Source organism: Syngnathus typhle, linkage group LG21 (genome assembly GCF_033458585.1).
Source record: "Syngnathus typhle isolate RoL2023-S1 ecotype Sweden linkage group LG21, RoL_Styp_1.0, whole genome shotgun sequence".
Classification (NCBI taxonomy): Eukaryota; Metazoa; Chordata; class Actinopteri; order Syngnathiformes; family Syngnathidae; genus Syngnathus; species Syngnathus typhle.
In genome coordinates, this window is record NC_083758.1 from 36,894 (window position 1) to 44,785 (window position 7,892).

The 7,892-nt window shown below is 42.5% G+C and overlaps 1 non-coding gene across 1 annotated transcript; it reads left to right on the plus strand.

The window, feature by feature from the left end:
- The first annotated feature begins 14 nt into the window (after positions 1 to 14).
- On the plus strand, positions 15 to 205 carry LOC133145853 (U2 spliceosomal RNA). Its single transcript, XR_009711101.1, has one exon. It is a non-coding gene; the product is annotated as a U2 spliceosomal RNA (small nuclear RNA).
- The last annotated feature ends 7,687 nt before the right edge of the window (positions 206 to 7,892 follow it).

Consider the following 7,892-nt stretch of genomic DNA (forward strand, 5'->3'; position numbering starts at 1 on the left):
ACCAGTTTCAGTACATCGCTTCTCGGCCTTTTGGCTAAGACCAGGTGTAGTATCTGTTCTTATCAGATTAATATCTGATACGTTCCCTATCCGGGGACCATGTATATATTGGATTTTCGCAACAGGGAGATGGTATAGGGGCTTGCTCCGTCCACTCTATGCATCGACCTGGTATTGCAGTACCTCCAGGAGCGGTGCGCCCCCCTCTACTGGGCAAATAAAAAGTAGTTTACATCACAATCCGTTAGCTTCATTCTCACAGGATGAAGCAGAAAGTCAACGACGTCTTGATCGGATTTGATTCAAGTTCATGTTGTGTGCTCACTGTTAGAGTGGTGCTCACTCTAACTTATTTTGCAAGAACCACTCGGAGACAAGTTAGTCGTTTTGGGCACCTGCAGGCGGAGAGTCCATTCGTCACTGTGCGTACAGCAATGATCGAATGACGTCTGACTCTCGCTTCCCACAAGACCATCTTTATTAAGAGAAAAAGGGTGGGGGTGACCATAGACTGAATAGACAAGTAAAAAAGGCCCTTGACCTCTAGATTAGCAGGGCAGGGGATGTTTTACGACATTGTGTAGGATGGAACAAGCTAGGTTATTTATTACTGGTTACACACCAACATAAGCATAAAACTAATCTACCAAGGTTATTCATTACTGGTTACATACATTCCAACATAATCATATGATCAAGATAGTTTTGGAAAACCCTGACATCTCCCTCCTGTTTTATCATACGATTATGTGAACCAGATCAATAAAACATAAGTAAGAAAATATAAAGAAGAATAGTAAAAACAATAATAAAAAAATCAATAAAAAAAACTGAGATGACAGCGAATGGGCTGGGGAGCGTGTAGGGTGAAACATGACAAAAACAACAAACAATGATAGCAACAACTCCCAGTGAAGATGAGGACTTTCCTCAATACTCCAGATTAAACTTATTGTGTGATCTAAAAACCTGCTGGCCGATGTTAATACGCAGGAAAAGTCTCACACGGTCCCTTTGCCTTAGGCGACCATAATGCTATCAATAAGAAAATATAAATAAAGCCATGATCCGTTCCGAATGAAGTAGGACCCGTCCAATGGTACAGCCATGTTGGCAGGAGAGCCCATACACCTTGAAATGGCTCTCCCATCCTGGCACACAGCGGTGATGTCCAAAGCTCCCATCCAGTTCCCTCCTGGAGAACAGTTGTCGTGAATGCATCCGTGGGTCTTGTTTTCTTGGATGAAACACGTGTAGTCCATTCCAGGTAGCGTCCTGGTTTAGGCCACTTCTGGCATCTGTCGTCCTCCAACAGTCACATTGGGATTAATCCAAAATAGTTTGATCCCAGATTCATTCCTGCGAGTCCAGGGCGGTAGGGGTAGCGTCACTGACTGACAGTACGGTGTTGATATCAATCTCCTCCCATGGATGCCATACATTTCGCTTCAGTGACATTCATTGCTCTGGCCTCCAAGTGAACTTGTGTGGAGCAAGGGGAGTTTTTGGAAACACAGATAACATCCCTCCTGTGTGTGCGCTCTCACAGCGACCTTCACATACCAGTACCAAGCGTTGGTTTCGTATGGGTTTCTGGGGTCTCATGACCAGTCCTCAAAGTTCTCATCGTGTGACCATCGTTTCCCACGGTCAACATTATCACTTGGTCTGTTCAGATGTGTCCATAGACCATAGCATGCTCCAACCACAACGCAGCAGAGGATCCACCCGGCATGTGGAGCCCCGTTGCTACTAAGATGACAGGAACACCGAGACATCCCCCCGCCTAGCGGAGTTGGGATCGTTGTTTGCAGACTTCGCCACCGTCCCAAAATGAGGGGTCCAGCACTCCTTGTAGCTTGCATTGGCTAAGGTGAATCCAGCCGGGTCGTTCAGCAATCTTCACTGCGGAGGGGGGTAGTCAGCAAGACTTGGAATGGTCCCTCCCACCATGGCTGGCCCAGTTCTTTCTTTTGATGACCTTGATGTAGACCCAGTCTCCTGGATTGATGGGGTTGTCGACCTGTGAGGAGGAAAGATCAGGCGGCAGTAAATTTGCATTTGACACATCCTCCAGCCTGAGGGCCCTGATCATGCTACCTATGTTCTTCATCTGCTTTTTGCAACTCCTGTAGTCAATTGTAATGCCCTTTTTAACGAGGCAGATAGGAGTGTTTGAAAGAAGAGTTTGAGCACTTCCTAATGATTCCTCCTAACCAAAGACCGTTTATGACAGGGGCTTTCCCATTTATTGCCTCCTGTCTTAAAGGAGATTCCCTTATCCATGCCGTCTTCTTCCTAACACTTTCGCACACACACAGGGTGTGCACATAAACGCACACACACCGAGCGCGCACCCAAGGCTCAGACAAACGACAACAGCCTGACACAACTTTACAGAGATTACGCACGAACACAGAACACAGAACACAGACAAAGGGATTCCATACATCTCACATGTAGCTCCTTTTGATAGAACCTCCTATTGGTAACTGTATAGCGGACTGTTCCGCATATAATCCCTTACTCAACTCCCTTGCTTCTACTTTTCCATGTCGGTGCAGTCGTAAGTGATCCCTACTGCAGTCATTGTCTTGTTAACTGTCGCCTTGTGCGACTCCTATGCATGATTGTGTGAAAGTCAAAAATTTAACGTATCCAACATTCTGACCACCCAAACTCCACCGTGGTGCAACGAATTTACTATTTTATTGAGTAGGTACATTGAGCAACCTAGCTTCCTCTTGACTGAATTCACTTTAGTCCAAATGTCCTATTCTAAAATGTATCTAACTCAATTGCTCAATTATTGCTGTTTTGGGGGTGGCGGCTGCACTGACTACAACTTGAAGGCCCTGCAGCGCATAGTGAACACTGCTGGTAAGATTGCTGGTGCTTCGCTCCCCTCCTTGAAGGACATTTACACCTCCCATCTCACCCGCAAGGCGACCACGATTGTGAGTGATGCGAGTCACCCCGCTCACTCTTTGTTCGAGCTTCTGCCCTCTGGGAAGAGGTACAGAAGCCTGCGCTCCCGCACCTCCAGACTCTCAAACAGCTTCATGCTCCAGGCTGTTAGGATCCTGAACTCGCTCCCCCGTTCTGCGTAGCGTCCTGTACTTTTACTGTCTGGACTGTCTGAATGCACACTGGCTCTTATTATTTATTATTTGTTATTACTCTTATTTATTGTTTGTGCCTTTTTGTTTATGATGTTTTTTATTTTTGCGCTATGCTTGCTGGCTCCGTTATTTATTGTGTTATCTGTTTATTTATTATTTATTCATCACTCTTACTATTGATTGGTAGAATTTTTGCCTTCTTGTTTTTATATTGTGTCGCGTACATGTATGTCTATCGTGTTATGTGTCTCGTCACCGTGGGATAGAGAAAAACGTAATTTCGGTCTCTTTGTGTGTTGTGACATGTGGAGAGATTGACAATAAAGCTGACTTTGACTTTGACTTTGACTTATGCCTGATGAGCCAAAACATCAGATCTCGCTCTTGTTTCCTACCGTTTTAGCCTATTTGTCCTATCCAAATCTGTTCAGTCTCCGATTATGATGAGTTTCTCTGTAGCTCTACGCATTATTCAATTTTTTATCAAATCTCCTCAGTTCTGTCAAACCCAGTGCACAATGAAGCTCCTTTCCACTTTACCCCAAGCCCCACGAAGTTTCAGCACCGCCACAGCACGGAGTGCGATTTGGTCGTTGGACATTTCAAGTCCATATCTTTTGCCGCACCTCACCCTCTCAAGATGGTGTTCTTTTGTTGTTGAGTCAACCCATCCATCACTCTCGAATGAGTCCATTGTTCAAATGTCCATTTTTTCTTCAACATTGTGAGTTCCTCCACTTCTCACTGTCTTTTCTTGTCCCCGAGGATGTCGTCTTTTCTTCCCGAGTGTACTTGTCCCCCTACAAGTACAACAATAGTCTTTCTTTGTCCTTGCCAAAGGTCAAAGGTGCCTCAAAGCCAGGCACCGTTTTGTAGACGTCCATGGCTGCAGGCAGAGTCTCGGGATTGAGTTTTCAGGGATCCTGGCACTGAGAGTGACAGACTGGGACATCAAACTTGTAACCAAATGTAGCTGCTGCCATCAATTCGCTAGTAACGTTTGTTTACCAAACTTCAAATTCTCCTAGTAACAGCGATCTCGTCTTTATATTGTAAGTCCTGCAACTCATCCTATTTTCGAGCTACGTTCTGTCTATAGTTCCTATTTAATGAGACAGTACATTGTCTTCAGTATCATTATTTAAAATTAACTCAACGAGGTCTGCGTTCCACATCTAGCCCTGATCTATGTCTTGACCTCTCAAACGTTATTACCTGTGTCATGCTTGCTCAAAAATGTGACTTAGAATATGGTGTTGTGAATTTCCAATCTCCCTGATCAAATTGGATCCCGCTTCTTAGCTCTTCTTTCTCATGCTCCTGTTAGCCTGCAACTGTCCAAATTAATAATGTTGTGTTCTTTTAACTGTCTTTCTGTTGAACCTCTAAATCTCTCTTGTTGCTAACCTATCTGCACCAGGAAGGGTCTTAAAGAAAGGACCAACAGATTACTCCCAATATCTCCTCATTATTTATGAGTTAGCCTCCCTTTCCTCACTCGGGTGCATATCTTGTCAGTTGTTAATGGAAACCAGATGTCTCGTGCCAATGAGATCATGGACCAAGGCCCAAACAATCCCGCACGAACCTGACCCGAAACATGATCCGGTCACACTTAGGCTTACTAGTGAGATATACATTGCATGATACCAGAATAGAATTTTACCACAGTATGACACTAAATGTATTAGAAAATCCATATGTCGTAAAGGTTTGTATTATTACTATTGTCAGGTTTATTTCAATGACTGAATAACTATTAAGAGAAGAGCAACAGCAAACAAACCACAAGTGAGACAGAAATATTAAGTCTTTTCTCGCGAGGAGTGCAGTACAGATAGCTTAATACAATCTCTACACACACTAAATATCTGTAGGCACTCCCGCTCTTTTTATTTGGATTTGCCCTACCCACAGTGTGAGACAAGCCCCTAAAGAAAGGAGGGGGAAAGCATGTGGGCTTTGCCTCGTAAGGAAAAATCACTAGGTGTTTACATACTAATAAAGACATCTGGGAAGAGGAGTTTGAGTGGACTGGATACAGAAGAGAAAACCTTTGACCTCAAGTAAAAACATAGCAAGGGAAGTTTTACGACATTGTGTAGGATGCAACAAACTAAGTTATTTATTACTGGTTATATACATTCCAACCTAATCCTACGATCAAGATAGTTAGGAAACCCTGACTTTAATGGTCACTTGGAGGTTCATCTGGGGTGCAAGACAGCAATGAGGCATGTTGTCTAACAAAGTGGTCTTTGTTAGAAAGGAACTGTCCTTCCGTGGTACATCATAAAAACAGCAAGGCCAAACAGCAAGCATATAATGCAGTAATATTGCGGTAAGGCATTGATTAGAGAACGCATGATAACATATATATACATTTTTCTAACAATTCCCTCCTGTTTATCATAAGTTCTCAGAGACCATCTTATCACCTAAAAGCGGCCATTTCAAAAAAGATTTTCAGCCGTAAGAACACAATTCATAAGAACAAATTTACACCCGGGAGGAGATTGATCAATGTCAGAGTCGGGAAACAAACCGGACAGGTTTACCAGAGGAGCCTCAAATATGGAGCCATCGCTAGAGCGACAACCCTCGTCAGTCGCAAAGTCGTTCCCTTGGAGCAACGAAAAAGTCTCAGCTGCTGGAGAGATAGCAGTTGTAATTAACCTGTTGATTAGAGACCGGAGACACGGAATACAACATCATCCACACAAGGTCAAAACAGCAGAAAAAAACGGCACGGGAGACTAGGACCGAGGAAACCAGGGTACGGTACTGTCTGAACACGTTTAGCCAGTCGTTCCAAACCTCCGTGTTCACTCCACTGCGTTCCTTCATTTTCCCATTCAAGGTCCTCAGGCCCTCAAGGGCCTGGGACAGGCTTCCATCAGCGGCAGTATTATTTGGAATGAATGTGCAGCATTGCTCACCAAACATGGCGCAGACACCACCCTCTTTTGAGAGTAGCATATCAAGGGCCATTCGGTTCTGGAAAGCCATGAGGGAAGTCGCGGCCAGTTGGGAGTAGACCGCCCTGAAACCCGCCTCGGTCCAATTTCCAAGCCTCTGCACGTTGTAATGGATGTAGTTGATCCTGTCGACATTTTTGTTAAGAGTACACCACCAACACAGGGTGGATTCAAAACCAGCTGCTATCTGATTCACCAGCTTACACTTATCCGGTACTCCTCTGGGAACACCAATTGCATCAATTTCGGTCAGATCATCGTCGGCTGTGAAATTCAAAGATATTTTGGTTTTTACCAGCTTTTTCTTTTTTCAGATCTTGGGATGTTGATACATATACAATTTAGCTTGACTACATTCTCTGAAAGCAATGGCTTCTTTTTTCTTTCTTCAATGGATATTACTATAAAGAATGCTCTGTCACACATTTCATAATCCAATATACGTGATAGATTTCACACAATCTTTGATCAATGGTGACGGTACAACATAAGGCAATGGTCACAAACCCATACATATGACATATTAAATTTTGTTTGTCTTTACAGCTTGTTTTGCCATTAGCAATCAATTGCTTCGTTTAGCAGTTTACTCTAATACTAGTTACCTGAAACAAATTATCCACATTCACTTTAGATATATTCATCCCATTCTTTAACATCTACAGCGGTTGTTGACAAAGTACACATATAAACATCATACTTTCATGGCAGTCCAGATCTGACACAGCAGATCATCCTGCAAAGGTCAAATTGATCTTTTAAATCGCTACAATGCAGCATAATTTTTTTTGGAGTGATCAATATAAGTTGTTCACTCATCTCTCCCCTACTCATTATGACTTAGTTCCCACAAATACCATATTGCTGAAGTTAACAAAGTGGCAACAAAGATAGCCACCTTACATGCAATAACGTCATTGTTCCATTTTCTTGTTCCCGGCATTTCTCTAAGAGGTAAGGCTCCCTTTGGGTCACTTTTTCCCGATTGAACGTTACCTCAAAAGAAATTACCCTTTTGTAATTTCCAAGGACTACCTCAACTGACCTTTCTGCTATTTTAATGGCAGTTGATGTAATTATCAATATTCAATGTGGCCCTTCCCCCTTGGAAGAACACCAGCGTTTTGTTTTCAATGCTCTTAATGAGAACGTGCTTTGTTCTTTTTGACTTTAATATATTAATTATAAATATAAAATGTAAATGCCAAATTTAAATCATCCTTAGTTTTCCACTTGGTTTTAAAACATGGTAATCTATATTGTCGCCCAAACAATTTTTCATACGGGGTTAAACCCACAGTACTTGTAAAATGTATGTACAGCTTGACCAGGTCTAAACATTTTGTCCATGATCTTCCATTTTTCCCATGCACATTTTCACACTTTATACCAGTTCTGTCACGAGAATTAATTTTCAAAATCCCATATCTCGGTATTATTATTATTATTATTATTATTATTTTTACATAACGTTTTTGCCACTGTTAAGGCATTCAGTGTTTTTGTTGAAGCCAATTCAAACCATTTTGAGAATGCATCTATTATGACCAGGCATTATAACCCTGTGGATTGTGTTTAGCACATGTTAAACAAGCTCTACGATTTTTTTTAAATTTTTTATTTTATTTTCTTTTGTTTTGAAAATGTTTTGAATATGAATCAAATCCGTATGTTGTATGAAGCTGACTGACCTGCCCCACTATCCCTCCTCTTGAGCCATGCGACACACAACCATGGCTCAATATTGCTGCCCGCTTGTATAGGTTTTTTGGAGGATAGGTCAGTCCTCTGG